Below are 20,948 nucleotides of genomic sequence, written 5' to 3'. Positions count from 1 at the left end.
AAAAAAAAGAACATAGGACTTGCTTTGCAGTTAGGGCACAGATGTGTAGAGTCGTGTTGTATAGAATGCACTTGTCCATTTACCAGGCGTCTGGCAGGCAAACTACCCAGATGAGGGGCAAGTATATGGCTACTTGAGAATCCTATCTCCTTATAGAGATGGAGAGAGATCCATGAAATGATATTTATTCTGTGGCTCAGATGAAATTTGGCCCCTTTCTGTTGTAGCTCGAGGGTTTGTAACCTGCCTTGGCCAGATCATAATGAATTGAACTTACGGAATTCTTAATGTTAGAAGCACAAACTTCAAAAGCAGAAAAACATGTGTATGACATCTATGTCTGTGTCACCTTAACTCCCCTCTCCCTTGGATCAACTCGTCACCTGCCTGACAGGTGAGACTTTTGAGTTAGCCCTGACGTGTTTCCCCACAGCTGCTGACTGCCACTGCTGTTATTCAGACTCACTTGACTTCCAGCCCATCCTATTATCTACCTAATGAGGCCTTGGGGTGGGGAAGGGATGCAGTATGGAGCAACTGTCTAGGAGCACAGTTGCTTGAGTCAGTCTCCGCTCTGCCACTTAATGATAGCGTAGCCTCACTCCAGTGTAAGCCTCCACATCTTCACACACACGAGAATGAGATGCCGCATGGTGCTGTGGGCGAGGAAGTGAAATGAAAAACAGCATTCCGACAGCACAGGCTGAAACCATCAGAACTACCTATTGTTTTATCACACTCTTAAAATTCACCCGCATACAATATTAGCACACTCTTCTGGGCATGGTTCTGCCAGCCACAATTTTATCCATTTTTCTTATAATTTGTACTACTAAATCAATAGACATCTTATCATTTGGTTTTCACAGACATCACATTCATCCACGCATGCACATACACACTCACAGACACATATGCACACCTATCCTATTCCCCTTCACTCTAATATGATCAAAATACCTTAGATGTACACATGAACTCTTCAAAAATTAATACAAGTATTATATTAAAGTTGAAACCACTAACTTGGTTTCTTGGTTTGTTTAAATCAATGGTAATTACTTTAAACTAACTGATCCAGAGTCTTAGTGTAATCATTTTCCCATCTTCTTACCAGTGTTGCTTTTAGTGATATTAGGGGTTTCAATATTTGTGCAGTTTGTTTATCACTAATCCTTCAGTCCTTCCTGCTCTCGGGTCCCCTTTGGCACTATCCTATTCTCTCACCCTTCCTTGCAGCTGTCTCCCGCAGCCTGCTGACTTGTCTTTGGGGGCTCACTGTACCCACTCTGCAGCTGCCAACTTCTGGACCCTCACTGAAGTGGAAACGTAAGGGTCCTTTGGAAAGTCAGTTGTGTTGGACAGTGTTTTACTGGGGCAAACACGTGAAGGAGTGTTTTCCTAAAGTGGACACAGGTGAAAGACTAAGGTAGACTCGTGAAGTAACTTTTCACTGAAGCAGACACAGCAGAGAGAAAGTTGTGCTAAAGCAAGCATGTGAAAGGACATGTGATGAAGGACGCTTCGATAATGAAAAGCATGTATTGGTCTGCCTTACATTGCATAGTTGAGCTGCATTTGTCGAGACTCTGTGGACTCGGGCTGATTGCATACATGTGCTGGAGGACACGTGATGTTTGGGAATATATATAAAGGACTCCACAGAGTGACAGAGAGCTTGGCTTTCTGGTACAGCTAGCTGTGCGACACTTGTGGGTCTAGAGTCTTGGCTAATCTTTGCTTCCCTGAGAGAGGCACAGCTGAGAACTTCTCCTGGTGATCCTGTTGGTCCCTCCTCCTGACTCAAGCCAAGGCTAAGGCCTGGCTGTCTCCATTAGGTTGTGTCACCATTATTACTCACCAGATTGTACCGAACTGGACTGCTGGTGTATCCATGAACTGTTTGCAAGTGGATCGAGCTGCCGCTAACCTGTGAACTGAACTGCCAATTTCCAGATAACACAGATGGGAGTTGCTCCAAAGAACCTTCTAAACAGGTCCACTTCCCCCACTCCCTTCACTGCCCCATATCCTTTCTTTTCCACTATCTCTGGTGGGTGGTGGGCTACAAGGGAAGTTAAAGCATTTAAGAACCATCATTAAAAATTAAAGTTACACCTCATACCAAGGATTCTCTCCCTCTCTGCCTTGCACAGGGATCTCCCATCTCCAGGGTCATGACTTCCTTTAAGGTGTTCATCCTCTTGCACTGAAGTACCTCTTCCTGTGGCTCTCCGGGAATGGATGTTTGAATGACACCATCTTAGAGAACCTTGATCACTGAAGCCTTTGGTCTATTTCATGCAAAACTGACGTTCTAACTGGGAATCAAATTCTAGGCTGAAAAACACTGTTTATTTGATGTTTGCAAGAACCCAGCTCATTTATTTCTAGCTTCCCCTGTTACTATTGAGAAATCTAAAGTCAATCTCTGCCCATGCTGTCTCTGCCAGGCTGCCAACCCAACTTCCACACTCATAGGATTTCCTCTTTTGTCCCCAAAATTTTAGAGTGCCATAAAATTTTATCAGTTGGGGCCATTACTAGAAGCCATTCACACTCTTAGGAGAAATATTTTTTTTGGGGGGGGCGGGGGGGTTGAGACAAAGTCTCATATATTCCAGGCTGGCCTAGAACTAATAGTCCTCTTGCCACCATCTCTCAGATGCTAGGATTATAGGCACGCATGATCATACCTGGCTATCTAATAGAATTATTTTCTAAGAAAATGTATTTTCTTTGTTCTTGGTAATTGTGTGTGTGTGTGTGTGTGTGTGTGTGTGTGTGTGTGTGTGTGTGAACTATGATGGTGTCCATTCCCTATTTACCCCTCCAACTCCCTCTTCCCTACTTCGTGTCTCTTCCCCCTCTTTCTCCCCTCCTCTTTTATATGCCACTAAATCCAATTAGTGTTGTCCTTATGTGCATGGGTTTGGATCTATCCACTGGGGCATGGGAAACTGACTAGTGGTCACAGCCTAGAAAAGGATGATTCTCTCTCTCTTAGCCTGATGAATTCTTGAAGACATTTACATGGAGAACCTATTTACAAAGATCTTGATGGAAGGAACCCAGAGACATGGATGTACTCTGCCATCTTGCAAACAAAGAAAGCTAGTGGCTCCTTTAACTGACAGGACAGACGAAAAAAAGACCTATATCTGATGGGGTGGATGCAGAAATTGGACCAGTATCAGACGTATTAGTCACTGCCAGGACTGTATGTCCTTATAATATCCTCTGCTATGTGGTTGTGGAGAGGCCATATCCATATTTATATCCTCATTCAACCACCTGCTCTTCCCCCATGAATGCCTGGTACTTTTTCCCTGTTTTGTCTCTGGTTTAACATATTCTCTTTCCTATTCTCATAGTGAATATGTTCCTATGTTCTGAGGCAAGATGTTAGTACAGAAAGGAGACTAATTATCAGAAGAACTAAGTTGCTGGAACTTGGTTGTGTGCAGAGGATAACCCAGCATTCTAGCCAGAATGAACCATGGCTTCTGGCTCACTCCTTCAGGCCTCGTACAAGTTCCAGACTGAAAGGAAATAAATAGAGAAGTAGATTTGTATCTGGATGACTTGTAGGGTTAACCCTTCCAAGAAGAACACAGATGAGCAGTCTGTGAAGGGAATGGAACCCATAGGATCCAGGTAAGCAAGATAGATCCGGACAGGATACCTACTGGCCTTAGTAGTAAACACTTCATATGAGCAAAAAAAGCTGCCTCTTAACACGAAAGCAAATGATGCCCACTATAGTCAAAAGCAGACCTGAGGAAATATGGTCTCACCAGCAGGGCAGGGCTCAGTGAAAACTCTACACACACACACACACACACACACACACACACACACACACACACACACGCGCGCGCGCGCACTCCTGCTTCCACCCTCACCCACCCTTCAGTGGACTAGATGTCTTTGTCAAATGGTCAAACTTTACAACCATGTAAAGCACCCCTGGGTCTGCATTTAGAAAATATAACAAATTAAATATAACAAATTTCTCAGGAAACACATGCCCCATAAGGCACCATGGCCTTCAGAAAAATATCTGCAGTCATGATCTACATGAAGCAGAATAACTTGGCAACTATGAGTTTTTGAAGCTAAAAACAGAAAGACAAGCCAATTTAGCAAACACAAGAATGGCAAATAACAATCTAGAAACAGGGAAAACTAAGAGAATAGAATTATACCTTGAGATTCCCAGTGCCTGAGCCAGCTACTGCACCTCCCTACTGTGCCTTTTATTCTGAAGCAAGCTGTATTCAGCATAAAAGCATTCTGCAAGTGAGGTCAACAGAAGCTGACAGCAACCTTGATGGTACTGTTCTGCCTCTGTTAGAAGTGGCTAACAAAAGCCAGGCAGTGGAGGTACAGAGGCAGCCAGATCTCTGAGTTTAAGGTCAGCCTGGTCTACAGAGTAAGGACATTCAGTGCTACATGGGGGAAAACTTATCTTGAAAACAAAACAAAACAAAACAACCCCAGCAAGATTAGCTAGGCAGTTGTGGTGCACACCTTTAATCCCAGCACTCTGTAAATTCAAGGCCAGACTGGCTTACAAAGTGAGTTCCAGGACAAAAAAAAAAAACCAAACAAACAAAAGGATGAGGAGGAAAGGAAGGAAGGAAGGGAGGGAGAGAAAGGGAGAGAGAGAGAGAGAGAGAGAGAGAGAGAGAGAGAGAGAGAGAGAGAGAGAATGAGAATCAACAAGAGACCTACCAGAATTTACCTCCTAATTCACTAGGCAGAGGCAGAATGGAAGCGGATTGCTCTGTAGGGCTGGCAGACAGGAGAATGAGGATTTGTTAGATCCCAGAAGGGGCTGTGGAAGTGCAAAGTTTGGGGTAGAAGAATATCAAGCTAAAGAAGCCTCTAGCACTCCTTCTGATCCAATTATCAGATCAAAAGAACATGGTTGTTCTTCAGAAACATTTCTAAGTTTTTGTGTTTGAATTCAAAGTTTGGTTTCTGTTCATATTGCTAAAAATTCTACCAATGCAGGGAGGAAGGAACAGGGGAAGAGGGTTGCGGGGGAAAAATGGCTCTGTGGTTAAGAGCACTGACTGCTCTTCCAGAAGACCCAGGTTCATATTCCCATCATCCACATGTTGGCTCACCAACAGTCTTTAAGTTCTGTTCCAGGGGATCTGATGCCCTCTGCTGGCCTTTTTATGCAAAGACCTTCACGTGGGAAATACATCCATACACATAAAATGTTTTTACAGCTATTCTTTAGTGGCTCCGTGCAAATTTTTTTTTAAAGAATCATTTTAAAAACAATTTCTAAAATATTTTATCAACAGTGACTTTATAAAGGCTTGTGTACAAGTACCAATTTGACTATTAGGCATTTAACTATTAACTTAGTTCCCATTTTGTCTAAACACTCTGAAGCCATTGTAAGATTGCTCTGAGTTATTTCATTCCCAATGAAGTATTTGAAAACTGGTGCTTTACGGCTTCTGTAGAGTCAACTATCTCCAGTATAAATTCTATGGATATTTTAAATGAAGAAGCGAAACAGTGTGTGCGGTGGCGCACACCTTTAATGCCAGCCCTCGGGAGGCTGACACGGGTGGATTTCTGAGTTCGAGGCCAGCCTGGTCTCACTCTGTCAGTGAGTTCCAGGAAGAAAAAAAAAGAAGAAGCAGAACATTTAGAACCCAGCATGTTATGGGACCCCTTCATAGCCCGCACTTGTAGTGACAGCTCTCACCTCCCTTCAGAAGAAAGGCCCAGCAAGGTAAAAAGAACTCTGTAAGTCACAGGTGTTTTGGGACCCCTCTTTCAGCTCCAGACTTTGAACAGCCTAGAGATGTCTGCATTGAGACCTGACCTACTGGTGACCTATTGGTGACCAACACCTTTCCTGTCTTTGAGAGTCTGTAACTTGGAGACCACATTCCACAGAGGAATCCTGAACTGACTGGACTTAAATTAGTTCAAGTGCTATGCATGAAGCCTAGAGCTGAGGCCCCCAACGACACATGGGGATTGCAGGGAGGCTTGCAGTAGATTTCCTCTCTGTAACTTTCTTTTGCTCCATCTACAGTGCCAGTGTAGTGATGAACCAAATCAACGAAATACAGATGAAAAGTAAGTGGGAAGTTTGCCAAGACTAGAAATATTTAGGACAAAACCATAGACAATTCCCAGACATTGTGGATCAGAAGTTAATATCAGGTAACTTCGACTGCCTAGAAAGCACCTTGGCAAGCTTTCTTCAGGTGTAGTTTAAGTTCCATGACTCATGGAGTTTAATTATACAAAGGAGAATTGCCTTGTACTAATTGGTTTCATCAGCAATTTCTCCAATCACCTAGTTGTAAATTAATTCATCAGGAAATCTCACGGAATACAAGACATAAAATATAAGGAGCCTTCTGGGTTTCTTTCTATCCCATGTCTTCTTCTTTGACAATAACAAAAAAATTTCAGCATAATGGCCTCCTAAAATATGAAGTAATGCAAATTTATTGTCAAAGCAAACTTATTTTTATTGTATAATTTGAATTATTCTTTGGTTGCATTTTTCTAATTGTAGAACATCTGCTTTAAATTCAGCATTCTTGGTATATTTTCTGCACATTTTTGTTAAATAATACATGTCTATTGGTTCATCTTGAATTCCAGATGAGATCTGTGATTTTTTTTAAAGTGAATTCACACACATATGAAGAAATCACAAAACTGTGTATATTTAGAGTGCTGTGTTTGAGGGGGTCGGAGACTTAAGACAATATATGAGAACTTCATGACAGAAAGAGAGAGAGAGAGAGAGAGAGAGAGAGAGAGAGAGGGAGAGAGCTACCAGTTGTTGGGGTTCTGAATTATTTTATATCAAAAGGAAAAAAAACTGACAGAAATTAAATCTGGGGTAGGTCACATAGACCAATCACCAAAAGAAGATCCACACAGCCTTAGAAATGAAACTACAGCTAAAGTTGCAGGAAATACAAAGGCATAAAACACAAAAGAATAAATATCCTAAGACAGAAGGCATCTTGACACAGTAGTGAAGGAGCAAGCTTGGTTGTTCGGGTCGGAGAGTACCTGTCAAGCATGAAACCCTGGGTTAGAACTGATCCACAGCAAAAAACAGGCAAGATGACACACGTCTGTAAGCCCAGCACTCAGGATGTGGAGGCAGGAGGGCCAGCATGTCAAGGCTAGCCTGGGCTACATGAGAGCCTGACTCAAAGTATTGAATCCTCTAAGACTCATTTTCTCACCTGACAAAAGGATTTTAATAATATTTATGCAAGATAGAAATAATATCCTATAACTATGTGTGTAGAATATAAAACTATTATCTGGCCCTTGTATAACCTATTAAAGTGATGACCAACTTATCAATACATAAAGACTTAAAATTTACTTCTAAGTTGACTTCTAATCGATTAAGGTAAGTGAAATGCATTCAAAGTAGATTATTGCTTCACACTTAGCACATAAGCATCTGCTTAGACTACATGGGACTCTGGGTTCAATCCCCAGAACTAAACAAACAAACAAACAAAAGACTCTATTGAAGGGTATGGAAAATGAAAAAAGTTAAAAAAAAGGTATCTGGGAAAACCTTCCTTTAAAAATATCTGATTTGCCGGGGAGAAAACAGGTTGTATCCTACAAGCATAACTAGAAAATAATCTTCATGAACTGTAAATCGAGTATTAGTGAAATCATTTTATCAGTGGAGAAGCACAAAATATCTCCCTTTAAAAATATCTCATTTGTGGAGTTAAAAAAAAGAATAATTCGATCCAATTCTGGGCTGACAGAGAAAAGGAGAGTCTGTGGTCCTCACTGATACTCTTACTGACACGCAGGCATCTTGCCCGTGGTTCTAAACCCCCATCAGCAGCTCAGCTCCATCCCCATCTTAGTCCATGCTTCTCCATTATTCTCCATAAGCATGACTCCTCCAGACCTGATTCTGACTTATTTCCCCTGAAGGTTATTTCACCAATCGCCACAATAAGACGTTGTTCTTCCAATTGCCAAGCACTCCGTGTGGAATCAGAAAAGCCACGTTCATTTCCATAAAACAAACAAGCAATAACTTGGAATCCACACGAAGCAATTTCCTCCAAGCTCCCATAATCAGCTGAGGAGCACCCTCATTCTGAATGTTTACCTTAAGAATTAAACCAAAGGGCTCACTTTCCTGGACACCGGCTGAGGCCCAGGGCTGCGTATGTGCTTCCCCTGTGTGCTAAGCCTTCCCACAAATGTCAGCAGTTGTGTTTCACGGGAGAGGACACAGGTTGATTGAGAAAGGAGGCCAGCAGCCACCTGTGCAGAGGCCTAGGCCCCAGGTGCTGAGATAACAGAACAGAACATTCTGTAACTGGATGCCTTGGAGTCTTGGTGCCTCTCCTTAGGCAGGATCCCAGCAGGATTCCCAGGAGATTCACATTACCCCCGGTGATATCAGAGGGTTTCAAACTTCAAAGCATTTTCTTGGTAAGACACAGAGAGGCACAGCTCTCCACCCGCCAGGATCACCTTCTCTAGACTTCCACAGAGATGAGGCAGCCCAGAGGGCTGGGATGGACTTCTGTTTGCTTGCTTGGTTTATAGGAAGAGGGTTTTATTAGTCTATTTTATACTACTATAATGGAATACCACAGACTAGGTTCTTTTAAAATTTTTATTTATTTCATTTTTTGAGATATTTTCATTATTGAGATTTTTCATGTCTTGATTGTGCTGCATCCGCCTCCCTGGTGCTGAAATTACAGTCAGGTAGCACCACACTCAGCTTCAGACTGTGGGATTTATAATAAACAGGAATGCATTTGGTTCACAGAACTAGACACTAAGAAGTCCAGGATCGTGAGACCAGCCTCCCACAAAAGTCTTCTTAGAGTATGAGTCTACTTCAGAAGACGGAAGGGCAAGAGAAGGTTCCCAAAGTACGGTAGAAAGAGGAGAGAAGGAGAAAGCAGGAGAAACAGAACAGGGTCTTACGTTACCCAGAGCTAGCCTCACTTGTTATGTATACTTGTTATGTAGCTAAGGCTGGCCTTGAACTGGTGCTTTTCTTGCCTCTACTTCCCCATTTGTATAAAGATGGAAGGTTGACTTCAGTTGTATTCCTTGATTGCTTTGCTGTATTAATTTTGAGACAGGCTCTTTCATTGAGCCTGGAGTTCACCGATTTGGCTAAACTGGCTTGCTAGCAAACCCCAAGGATCCTCCTGTCTCTGCCTCCCCAGAACTGGCTTTACAGGCATACACTACCACACTTGGCTTTTTACATGGTTTCTGAGAATCCACCCTCAGGCTGTCATGCACATGCCGTAAGCACTTTACCAAATGATCAGTTTTCCAGGCCCCACTATCATCCTTTTTATAAGGATTTCACCCCTGTAATAATGGCAGTCATCTCTCATGAGCAGTGTCCCCATGACTTAAGAGCCTCCTATTAGGCCCTACCTCCCAACAGTGCTGTATCAAGTACCAAGTCTGTAACACAGGAATGTTGGAAGGCACATTTAATCCATAGCAGGGGTTAGTTCTGTGGATCCCTGAAAATAATTGGCAGCTACATCAGTCTCCTAGGTCAGCAGGGCTCCCCTGTAATAAACATTTTGAATCTTCAAAATTCATGGGACATGACTATTCCGCAGGAAAGTTGATCTCAAGGCCCTATAAACATGACATTTTAAAAAACCATTAATCTATGGCCAGCATGTCAAGCTGCACACAAAGCCCTTGTGGTCCTTGAACAGCTATTTTCACTGGTAGGAATGCTTGATTCTTTCTTAAACAGATAGCACCTCTTAATCAATTAACATCTTCTGTGGTCTGCAGAATGTTATCTATTTTGTCTACTACTTCACTAGTATTCTCCACCATCATGAGTCTCCCTGTGTTAGTCAACCTATTAAGAAAGCATTTAACTGGAGGCTTGTTTACAGTTTCAAAGGTTTAGTCCATTATCATCAGGGTAGGAAGCACGGTGGCATGCAGTAAGATGTTAGAGCAGTAGCTGAGAATTATGTCCTGAACAAGGCCACACCTTTTAATCCTTCTAATCCTTTCAAATAGCGCCACTTTCTGCTGACTGAGCATTTAAATATTTGAGCCTATGAGGGTCATATATTGAGCATAGTCAAACCACCACACTCCCCGCTTTCTCCATGTTTTTAGGCTCTTCACGGCCATTCTGTATGTCATATGAGGACTCAGCAGATGCTCATCACCCACTAAAATGCCACCAAGGACCTTGAATATGGGTCCTTGCTTTTCCACTTTGTTGGAATCAAACACTCTCATATGCTCACATGTCTCATATCACACACACACACACACACTTTTTAAAAAAGATAAATTGGTGATTTTATCCAGATATTTACAGCCAAATTGGCACTAGAAGTAAAGGCAAGAACCTTACACTTTAAGGTTATAAGGGCTTAAATAATGTAACATCCACAAGTGTTTTCTAAAAAAAAATATTAGAATTGTATTTTTGTAATTTTTATACAAAAGCTAACATGAGATAGGAAAGAAGCAAAATAATGGGTGAGGATACACACTGTCACAACACACCCTACTCCCTGGTAATCAGAGGGTGCACACTGTCACAACACACCCCACTCTCTGATAATCAGAGACATTGAAGCTGAATTGTGATTTTGAAAACTATCTAAGCAACTATATAAAATTTCAAATCACTATGGAGGAAAAAGCAAAGACTATATAGTCTATAGAAAAAAGGCAGAAAATACAGAGAAGGGAAAAAAGGAATGCAGAAAATTCCAGAACATCTTAAAATACATCAAAATAAATCCAATCACCACCTCTAAGAAACAAAATCTCTCTTTGGTATGCCAGAAAATAAAGTCTAGCTATATTCCATTTTTACAAAATTCAGAATAAAAAATTTAAAATATTCTGAAAACATAAGTCAAATTGTTCTTGGTACTAGCTGCATTGCAAGGCTACATCCCAAAATAATTTTTAAAATGGTGGGGGGGATTGAGTAAAGATTCTTGCCATACAAGCTGGACAACTTGAGTTCGGATCCTCAGAACCCTCATAAAAGATCCATGTTCATGGGCTAGCCTGGCTTACACAGAAGTAAAGAGACCCTGATTCCAACAAGGTGGAAAAGCAAGGACCCACATTCAAGGGTTATCCTCTGACCACCTTCACACACATATAAAAACATGTACACACTTTCATATGCTTACAGGTCTCATATCATACGCACATATACACACATACATATACACACACTTTTAAAAAGATAAATTCCAATATATCACAGCAATTCTAGCAAAATGAAAACATGTTTACAATATTAATACCATATGAATTTTAATTAAAGGTAAGAACATAAACTGGGCCTAATAAGACAACTCACAGTAATGAAAGATATCTCAAAATTAATTTTAAAATATTCATGAATGTATATCCATTCTAATGAAATGAAGAAGAAAAACAGACACTGCCATTAGCAGGGCATTAAAAAGTGTTTGCATTGCTTTGATCAAACTACTGAAAACCTCTAGCAAGATGCTGTTGCTTCTCGTGACAAGTTTATAGTAATGGAAGTACTTTAGATACAAGGTCTTTGCGTCTGCACAAATGCAAATTGCAGAAAAACGCTCAAGCCAGCTAAAAGGGTGGCCTAGAACAAACCAGATCTAAGAGTTCTGAGAGAAATAGAGACCAGATGTTTTAAAGCCCCGAAGAATCATGTGATGTAATAAATATCTGGGCTGATCTGAAGCACATGCTGCATCCTACAGGATCACATCCAAGTGTGTAAATGTAGACTCCCAGATCCTTCAACAGACTGCTCCCTGCTTGAAAGGATGAAGTGTAAGTTACATCAGTGGATTTCCAGGGCCTATGCTGTCTAGTGTATTCCTTCTCCTAGTCCTTGTTTAGCAAGTATTTGTAAACTACCACAAAAATGGACAAGGAGATATATAAAATCAGAGAGCAGTGCTGTTATGAAGGCCACAACCTTGTGGGAAATTTGCATTCATTTCCTTGAAGATAAATAGCTGCCTCTTATCTGATGGTGATGACAGGTCACCTTGGAGAATTCTGCCATATTGGTAAGCAATCAGCTTAACACACAAATTAGCCTTGGGAAGAGAAAATCCACACTGCTGGGACCACAGGTAACCTCCATTGCTGCCAACGTGACCATTGTGTGGATAAGACTATAAAAAATAAATAAGCAAATCAAACAACAACAGCAAAACATTTATTTGAGTAAAAGAGATTATGTGACTTCCACAGGACAGCCATCTTGCCAAACTGATTGATGGTGGGGTCTTCTATTGTTGGAACAGCTAATGGAACACGAATTTCTTGGTACTCTTGGCCCATTCTGTAAGGTTCGTCCACATATCTATCACCAGCTCAGTGTTTTTCTTTTCCTAGAGCGTCTAGCTAAATGTCTCTCATCATTTGGCACACACATGTCTTACTAAGGTATGAAGAGCACTTTTAAAATCATCAAATTAGCATAGTGTCCACACACAATAAATTAGTATGATGCCTTTGGCAAATCAGGAGAGCCAAGGAGTCCCTCCAGGCTGCGTGGCCACAAAGATCAAGAGACTCTGAAACAGAACTGTTCTCCCTGCCACGTGAATAGAAACTGCTATTGATTGTGATTTCTAGTGAGAATTAAACAAATTAAAAGGTGTTCTAGATTGACAATCTTATATCAAACATTACGGGATAATTTTCTCGAGTAAGAAATATATGGCAACTGAAGAGATGTCTTAGTGGTTAAAAGCACTGGTTGCTCTTCTAGAGGACCTGGGTTAATCCCAGCACATGGCAGCTAGCAATTGTAACTCTGATTCCAGGAGATCTGACACCCTCACACAGACATACATGCAAACCAAAAATGCCAACTCACATACGGTAAAAATAAATACACAAATATGAAAAAATGAATATCATATTTTGAATAACAGCTACAGCCAGAGATGTCACCGATACATCAGTCATTGTGACGCCACTGCATACCACTGGAGCTTCTCACCATCTCAGCCAAGAAAACATTTTCATTAAATCAGAAGGAAATTTTGCCCAAGAATTCTCATCTTCAGGGTTGGATTTGAGAGAGATACTTTTATTACCAAGTAGCAGTCCCAGTCCCAATCCTAACAGATGAAGAACTTTAGTAAAAGCATCGCTTACAAGTGTGTGAGTAGTCATTTGAGGTACCTAGGGAGTATTATTAACAGGATCTCTTACAAGTCTGTGAGCATGACAGATGTGAGAGAAACAGTTACTGTGCTGGCTGGTTTTATGTCAACTTGGATACAAGATAAAGTCATCTGACAGGAGGGAGCCTCAAGTGAGAAAACGCCTCCATTGCTGTTGGCAATCATGTAGGACATTTTCTTAATTGGTGATTAATGGGGGAAAGCCCTGCCCTCTGAGTAAGGACAGCACTGAACTGGCAGCCCTGGGTTCTATAAGAAAGCAGCTGAATGAGCCATAGGAAGCAAACCAGTAAGCAGCACTCCTCTGTGGTCCCTGCATCAGCTCCTGCCTCCAGATTCCTACCCTGTTAGAGCTCCTGTCCTGACTTCCTTCAGCAATGAACAGCAATGTGGAAGTGAAAAACAAATAAACCCTTTCCTCCCAAGTTGGTTTATTTTTTTTATATATCATGGTGTTTCATCTCAGAAATGGGAGCCTGACCTAGGACAGTTACTGTAGTGCAGAGTCGCTAATATGGAACTACATTTACAGATTAATTGCTGTATCCAGAGATGTCTCATTGGAGCAAGGAGGATAGAGAATAAATCTCTCTCTCTCTCTCTCTCTCTCTCTCTCTCTCTCTCTCTCTCTGTCTCTCTTCTCTCTCTGTGTGTGTCTCTATGTCTCTCTGTCTATCTCTATGTCTGTCTCTCTTTCTCCCTCTCTGTGTGTCTCTCTCCATGTCTCTCTCTGTGTGTCTCTGTCTCTATCTCTGTCCATGCCTCTCTCTGTCTGTCTCTGTTTCTCTCTCTCTGTTTCTCTCTCTCTCTCTCTCTCTCTCTCTCTCTCTCTCTCTCTCTCTCACACACACACACACACACACACACACACAGAGCACACCTTATCTCCAATAATTAAACTCACTGGAATCTAGACAGTAAGAAAACCTCAGTGACAATGTGGGAAGAGCCTAGCTTCCCAGGCTAAACAACATAGAAAAGGACAGAGTAACACACAGGACAAGGTGGGAAGAAAAATATCACCATAGAACTGCTTGAAGAATAAAAGTTTATCATTTTATTCAGATAACTGGGTAAAACTAGATAAAGCATTTACAATATATAGCATTGGGGTTGGCAAGATGCCTCAGTGAAGAAAGACGCCTACCAGACTGACAGTTTGAGTTTAATCCCCAGAACCCACAGGTGAAAGGAGAACCAACTCCCCAAATGTTACCCTTTCACCTCCACATGTGTAGTGTGGCGTGAGAACATGTATGTTCAGCATGCACACACACGTTAAATACATGAAATAAAATATGTAGCTTCCATTGCATTGTTTCACAGTGATCTCTGGTGGATGACTACTGTTTGTGTGACTCAGAGCCTTTTTTGTAGGTTGCTGGTGAGAAGGCTATGCTCTACAGCAGTCTCTCTGTGTGTGCTGACACAATGTGTAAGTCGGTCAACAGCATGGGTGTGAGGAAAGGGGACTCCCCATCTATTGCCAGCGGGAGAACAGGCGAGATTCCCACTTTAGAAATCAGGTTCCTAGAAGATGAGAAGTAAATGGTCCATGGCACAGCTGTTCCACCTCTGTCCACACATCCTCGGGGCTCCACATCCTTTAGCAAAGACACATCCATCTTTACTGCTCTATGCACAACACCTAGAAAACGGACTCAGCCCAAAAGTCCATCAAATGAGGCATAATAGGACTCAGCTGTAAGGAATAATACAATTTGCAGGGAAATGAACGGAGCTGGAAGGCAGTACAGTGAGTGAGATAACCCAGGCCTAGCAAAACAAGTGCTGTATACTCTTCCCGTATGAGGAGCTGAACCGACTCTAGTTCTGTGTGTTAATCTTGGAGTATCTTGGAAAGTCAAGAAATTAAAGGGGGGGGGGGTAATGGGTGTGCCTCAAAGTAGGGGAGATAGTACCATACAGGGTAAGCAAAGGTGGGAAGGGGATATATATTGGAGGTGGAAAGGTTCAAACAGGGAGGCACCAGGGAACAAAGTGGGGAGGATCACATGAAATGAGGGGAGTACGGGAAGACTGCTCAGTAACCTACTGTCTGAGAGCCCATTGTAAAAGCGTGGAAGACAGTGTGGTGGTAAACACCCTGTGGATTAGCCAGGGTGCTCCAGAGGAACAGAACTTCTAGAATGGGATTATAATGTGGGATTTATTACAATAACTCACAGGCTGTGGTCCATGTCATCCACCAAGACAGCAATGGCTGTCTACCAATGCAAGGTCCAAGAATCCAGTAGTTGTTCAGTCCACAGGGCTGATTATCTCAGCTGGCCTTCAGTATGCACCAGAATCCTAAAAAGGTATGCTCTAATACCAGTGAAGGAATGGGCTTGCTAATAAGAGCAAGCAGAGAGAGAGAGAGAGAGAGAGAGAGAGAGAGAGAGAGAGAGAGAGATTTCACCTTCCATGTCTGTCTTTTATATAGGATTCCAGCAGGAGGTGTGGCCTAGATTAAAAGTGGATTTTCTCACCTCAGTGGCTCAGATTAGAAGTGCATCTTCCCACTACAAATGATTTAATCAAGGAAAAAAATAATCCTTCACAGGTATGCCCAGCCATTTGGATTTTAGTTTATTCCAGATGTAGTCAAGGTGACAACCAAGAATAGCCATCACACCCTGTAAAACTATGCAGTTCATGTCCTGAATGCAATGGATCATTAAACAAAATACCCGGTGCCAAGTATGGGCCACCTTTGTAGAACTGGTCTGGAAGAGAGCCTCCCAAACAATACAGGCTCTTCCGGTTCTTTTAATTACTTATTATAACTACCAGGTAAGGTACTACTGATGCAGACTCCTCAAATCTTAGATGCAAGATGTAGAGAAATCAAACTGAATCCAGGCTGGAAGATCGCTTTCTCCTGGCTGGGACTCATGGTTCTAGATAGATTTACACAGACTGTTGTGAGGTAGAGCTGCATCAAAGGACATGTACAAACTCCGCAAGCTATAATGCCAACTTTCTAGGAAATGTGCCCATTGGTGTAACAGCAGCATGACTGTTATGAGCGTAACCAACTCCAACTGCTCGCTAATTGGTTCCAGGGGTTTTTATGCAAGAAGAAATGCATACTTAAAACTACAAACCTGGTCCAAAATTTGTAACTGTAGACAGCTTATAGTCTGGGGTAACTAGCCTGAGGTAGATGTTTAGTTGAATTGACATAGCATCAGACTACCCCCAAATATTAGTATTTATACTCACAGACAAAGACTTCTCTCAGCCTTAAACAGAGAAGCCCCTCCTTGCAATAAACAGGGATCGAACCCATGGAGACTCAAAATGCTGACAAGACATTTGCACAAGCCTCCTTAAAACTCAGGGAACAACAGAGACATTTTCTCAACTATGTTCATTGCAGCTTTGTTCATAATAGCCAGGAACTAGAAACAACCTAGATGTCTCTCAACTGAAGAATACTATTCAGCCATTAAAAATAAAGACATCATGAACTTTGCAGGCAAATGGATGGAACTTAAGAATATCATCCCAAGTGAGGTAATCCAGACCCAAAAGAACATGCATGGTATGTACTCACTGATAAGTGGATATTAGTCATAAAATACAGGTATCGTGTTATACTCCACAGACCCAGAGAAGCTAAACAAGAAGGAAGGCCCAATTGAGGAAGTTTGAATCTCACTTAGAAGGGGGAATAAAATAGTCATAAGAGACAGATGGAGGGAGAGAACTGAGAGGGAGGGAGAGGAGGAGGGGATTGTGGTGGGTTCAGGATCAGGTGTGCTGAAGGACAGGAGAGATGGCCAGATGGCCATGAAAATGAATGGAAATCTGCAACTGATGGGGGTGAAGAGGTGAGGGGCGTTTCCAGGTTGAGACAGAGACCTGGGATAAGGAGGTACCCAAGAATCAATGGGAGTGACCTTAGCTGTGACTCACTACACTGGGGATATGGAACCTGAAAAGGCCACCTCCTATAGCCAGACAGGAACCCCAGTGGAGGTGCCAACCCACCCACAAAACTTTCAACCCAAAATGTATTCTGTTTACAAGAAATGCAGGCACAGAGATGGAGCAGAAACTGAGGGAATGGCCGAGCGATAACCAGCCCAACTAGAGACCTATCCCATGGGCAAGCACCAATTTCTAACACTTTTAATGATACTCTATTATGAGAGGCTCTACCCAGAAGCTGACTCAGACAGATACAGACACCCACAGCCAAACAGTGGATGGAGCTTGGGGAGTCTTAAGGAAGACTAGGAGGAAGGATTGCAGGCCCTGAAGAGAATAGGAGCTCCACAAGAAGACCAACAGAGTCAACTAACCTGGACTCTTGGGGCTCTCAGAGACTGAACCACCAACCAAAGAACATATACTGGCTGGATCTAGGCCTCCCCATACATATGTAGCAGATGTGCAGCTTGGTCTTCATGTGGGTCCCCAACAACAGGAATGGGGGGGGGGCTATCCCAAAAGCTGTTGCCTGTACACGGGATATGTTCTTCTAGCTGGGCTGCTTTGTCTGGCCTCAATGGGAGAGGAAGCATCTAGCCCCTCAGAGACTTGAAGTGCCGGGGGGGGGGGGGGATAGCCCCTGAGGGGCCCCAAACACGCAGTGGAAAAGGAATGGTTTCGGGGGGAATGATTGTGGGAGGGGGTGACCATGGGGGCAGCAGTGAGCAGGATGTATAGTGAATAAATTTTAAAAAATTAAATAAATAATTTTTTTTAAAGACTCAGGGAATGCTGTGGAAGTTGAGGTAGAAAGAATCTGAGTCAGATGGTAAGGAGAGGAACCTGAAGTACTGTCTTCTAAACAACACATGGCTATGGCCATCATGAAACCAATAGCAGCTGTGCATACTCAGACTGGATCTTCTAACAGTCAGCCATGAGGGGAGGAGACTCACTCACAAGTCCGACTGCAGTTCTCTTTCTAATCAATGGATTCTGGCGAAGGTAACTACTTGTAAACACACGCTGAGCCCACCATGCTCTGGGGGGTTAGCTCCAAACCTGGGCTCACACAGACAGCAACAAGTAAACTCTCTGGGACAGTAAACAAAATCAAAGCTAATAAATAGAGGAAAGAGATTGGGGGGAAGGGTGCTGATTACTAATTAGAGCCAGGAGGTAAATAAGAACAGGTTGGGAAGGAGAGTAGCAACGTTGTAGACACACATAAAACTGTGACAGAACAGACACATGCTGAAAACATGGTTGAATCAAGAGAGAACTTGTGTCATGTGGCACCTTCTCTGTCTCCCTAGAAATGATATTCTATTGCCTTGGACCCCATGGCCTTGACTAGAATCTCACAAACTCACCCATTTATATCTCACAAGGTGAGTTACAGTTTTGCTTTCTGTTTCTTAAGGTACTGACCAACAATCGTTATGCATGTAGTTAAATTCTACCCAGTTTACAATAGCCAGGGCCAACCGAGACTTGTGTCGGTGTGTCCTGAATTTTAGGTGGGTATTTTTTGGAAATGCACTCTGTGTGTGTGTGTGTATGTGTGTGTGTGTGTGTGTGTGTGTGTATGTGAATATATATAATGGTGCATGGGCAGAGGAAAATTATGGAGTTGATGGATAGTTTTGTACTATAAAAACCAGGAAAACCACCCATCTATCTGAACAATTCTAGGGGAATTGCATATCCTATGGATGAACTGTTACAGATTTTTGACAGGGTGACTGTGACAGCTTACTTTAGGCAAATAATTTAATTTAACATATGAATTATCCCTAGAAGGGGCTGGAGAAATGGAGCAGCCAGAAAAATGCTTGCTATGCAGGCATGAGGACCTGAGTTTGGATCCCCAGCACCCACATGAAACACTGATTATGAGAGTGTGCACTTGTAATTCTAGTACCAAGAGGCAAGAACGAGAGTCTTCCTGGAGCTTGCTGGGCAGACAGTCTAGCTACATTGGTTCCAGGTTCAGTGAAAGAGCCTGCCTCAAAAGAAAATGTAGAAAACAATAGAGGTGTTCTAGTACTTAATGTCAACCTCTGGCTTCCACAGGCATGTGGGTACACACAGGTGCACACATACAACCACATATGCACACATGCACGTGCACATATACACCGTGCTATAGGAACTCAGTGTGTGTATATGTTTAGAAACGTACTACATTCTGGTCCTGCTCTGTGAAAGGAGACATGTTTCTTGGCTGGTTGTATCTCATTAGTAGGGACATGTTTGTTTTCCTCCTTGTTGCTACCACGAAACATGTCAATCCCTGTTACCATTTGGCTTTACTGTTTATATCAGAGAGATGTTGCAACATTGAGTAGGAAGTCATTATCCTAAAGGGAAAGTATTTGGGCTATGAACAACTATTTATACATAAAGCTAACTAATTTGTCTTTGCTTTGTGTGTGTTGCCAATTATCAGGGCTAATGAATCTTTTAGCTTAGCTGTCCCCTGAGCCTCAAGTCTCTCTCAGGCAAACTTTAAATATCGAGGGCTTTATTTTTAACTAACCGTCAGAAGAAACTATTTAGCCTACTTTCCAAATGGTTACATTGTGATGTTTGCTCCCATGTCTCTGTCATCTCAGAGTCAACATTACAAATACGGATACATTGAAGGCAGTGGAGCAAATGCTGACTATTTCCTGTGTGTGGCCATGTATCGGCCACTTGGGGTATAGGAATGGATACGATTAGCCTATATTTAGAGATAAAAGGAAGCTAAGGGATCTACAAAGGTCGGCTTGTATTATCAGAAAGTCAGGATGATTCCTAAGAGCAAAAGACTGGCGTGCTATTAAAATAAGGGCTACCCAGTGGCTGAGGATTTGTGCCGGAAGTGGCAAATTGCTTCCTAAAACTTGACTTCTTAATCTTTAGAACAACCCTTTGATGTAGGCCCTTTGATTCTCATTTTAGAAATTAAATAACTGAATTTCAAAAAGTTTAAATTACTTTCCTAGAGTCATACATTCTGCTGAATTCTAGAAACAGGATGCGCCTCACAACTTGTGGAAGGAATTGACTAGAAAGAAGTAAAGGAGAGCATTGTCTTGGTTACTTTCCTGTTGCCATGATGAAACATCATGACCAATGACCTAGACAACTTATAAGAGAAAACATTTCATTTAGGCCTCCCAGTTACAGAGGACGTGTCCATGGCTGCTGGCAGGCAGTCATGGCCCCGGGGCCGGAGCTGAGAGCTTATATCTGATCCACACCCATGAGGCAGAGAGAGTGGGGGGGGAGGGGGAGGAGAGAGAGAGGAGAGAGAGAGGAGGGGTAGAAGGAAGGAAGGGAGAGAGAGGGAGAGGGAAGGAGGGAGGGGGAGAGAGAGAACAGTTAAGGTCAGGTGATTATAAAATTTAAATAAGACTGAGAGGCAAGCATCAATAAAGACAGAAGAGAGTTTAAACAGGGTTTAGAAGCGATTAAAGAAGTCCCAGCACAATCAGAATTGGAAATCTAAATCATGTTTTAAATGTGGTCATAGACATAAAAGATGGCAGACTCCCTCAACTGACAATGCATCCTAAATGATTAAATAAAGCAAGACCTGCTAGTCCCAATCTCACCGAGGAAGGGTTGGTTAATATTGGATCCATGAGCTAACCATCACAAGAAAATATTTAGCTTGAGCGGAGGTTGCTGGGAAAGATTTTACTACTATAAAAGGAGGCAAAGTCAACCTCTTCTTCCTTCAGATGTTGTAGTGCCCTGGGGTTTGTATGAAACTACTACAGCCACCTT

This window comes from Arvicanthis niloticus, chromosome 5 (assembly GCF_011762505.2).
Source record: "Arvicanthis niloticus isolate mArvNil1 chromosome 5, mArvNil1.pat.X, whole genome shotgun sequence".
NCBI classification, from domain to species: Eukaryota; Metazoa; Chordata; class Mammalia; order Rodentia; family Muridae; genus Arvicanthis; species Arvicanthis niloticus.
The sequence above is the reverse complement of the archived record's forward strand: the minus strand, read 5'-3'. Positions refer to the sequence as shown.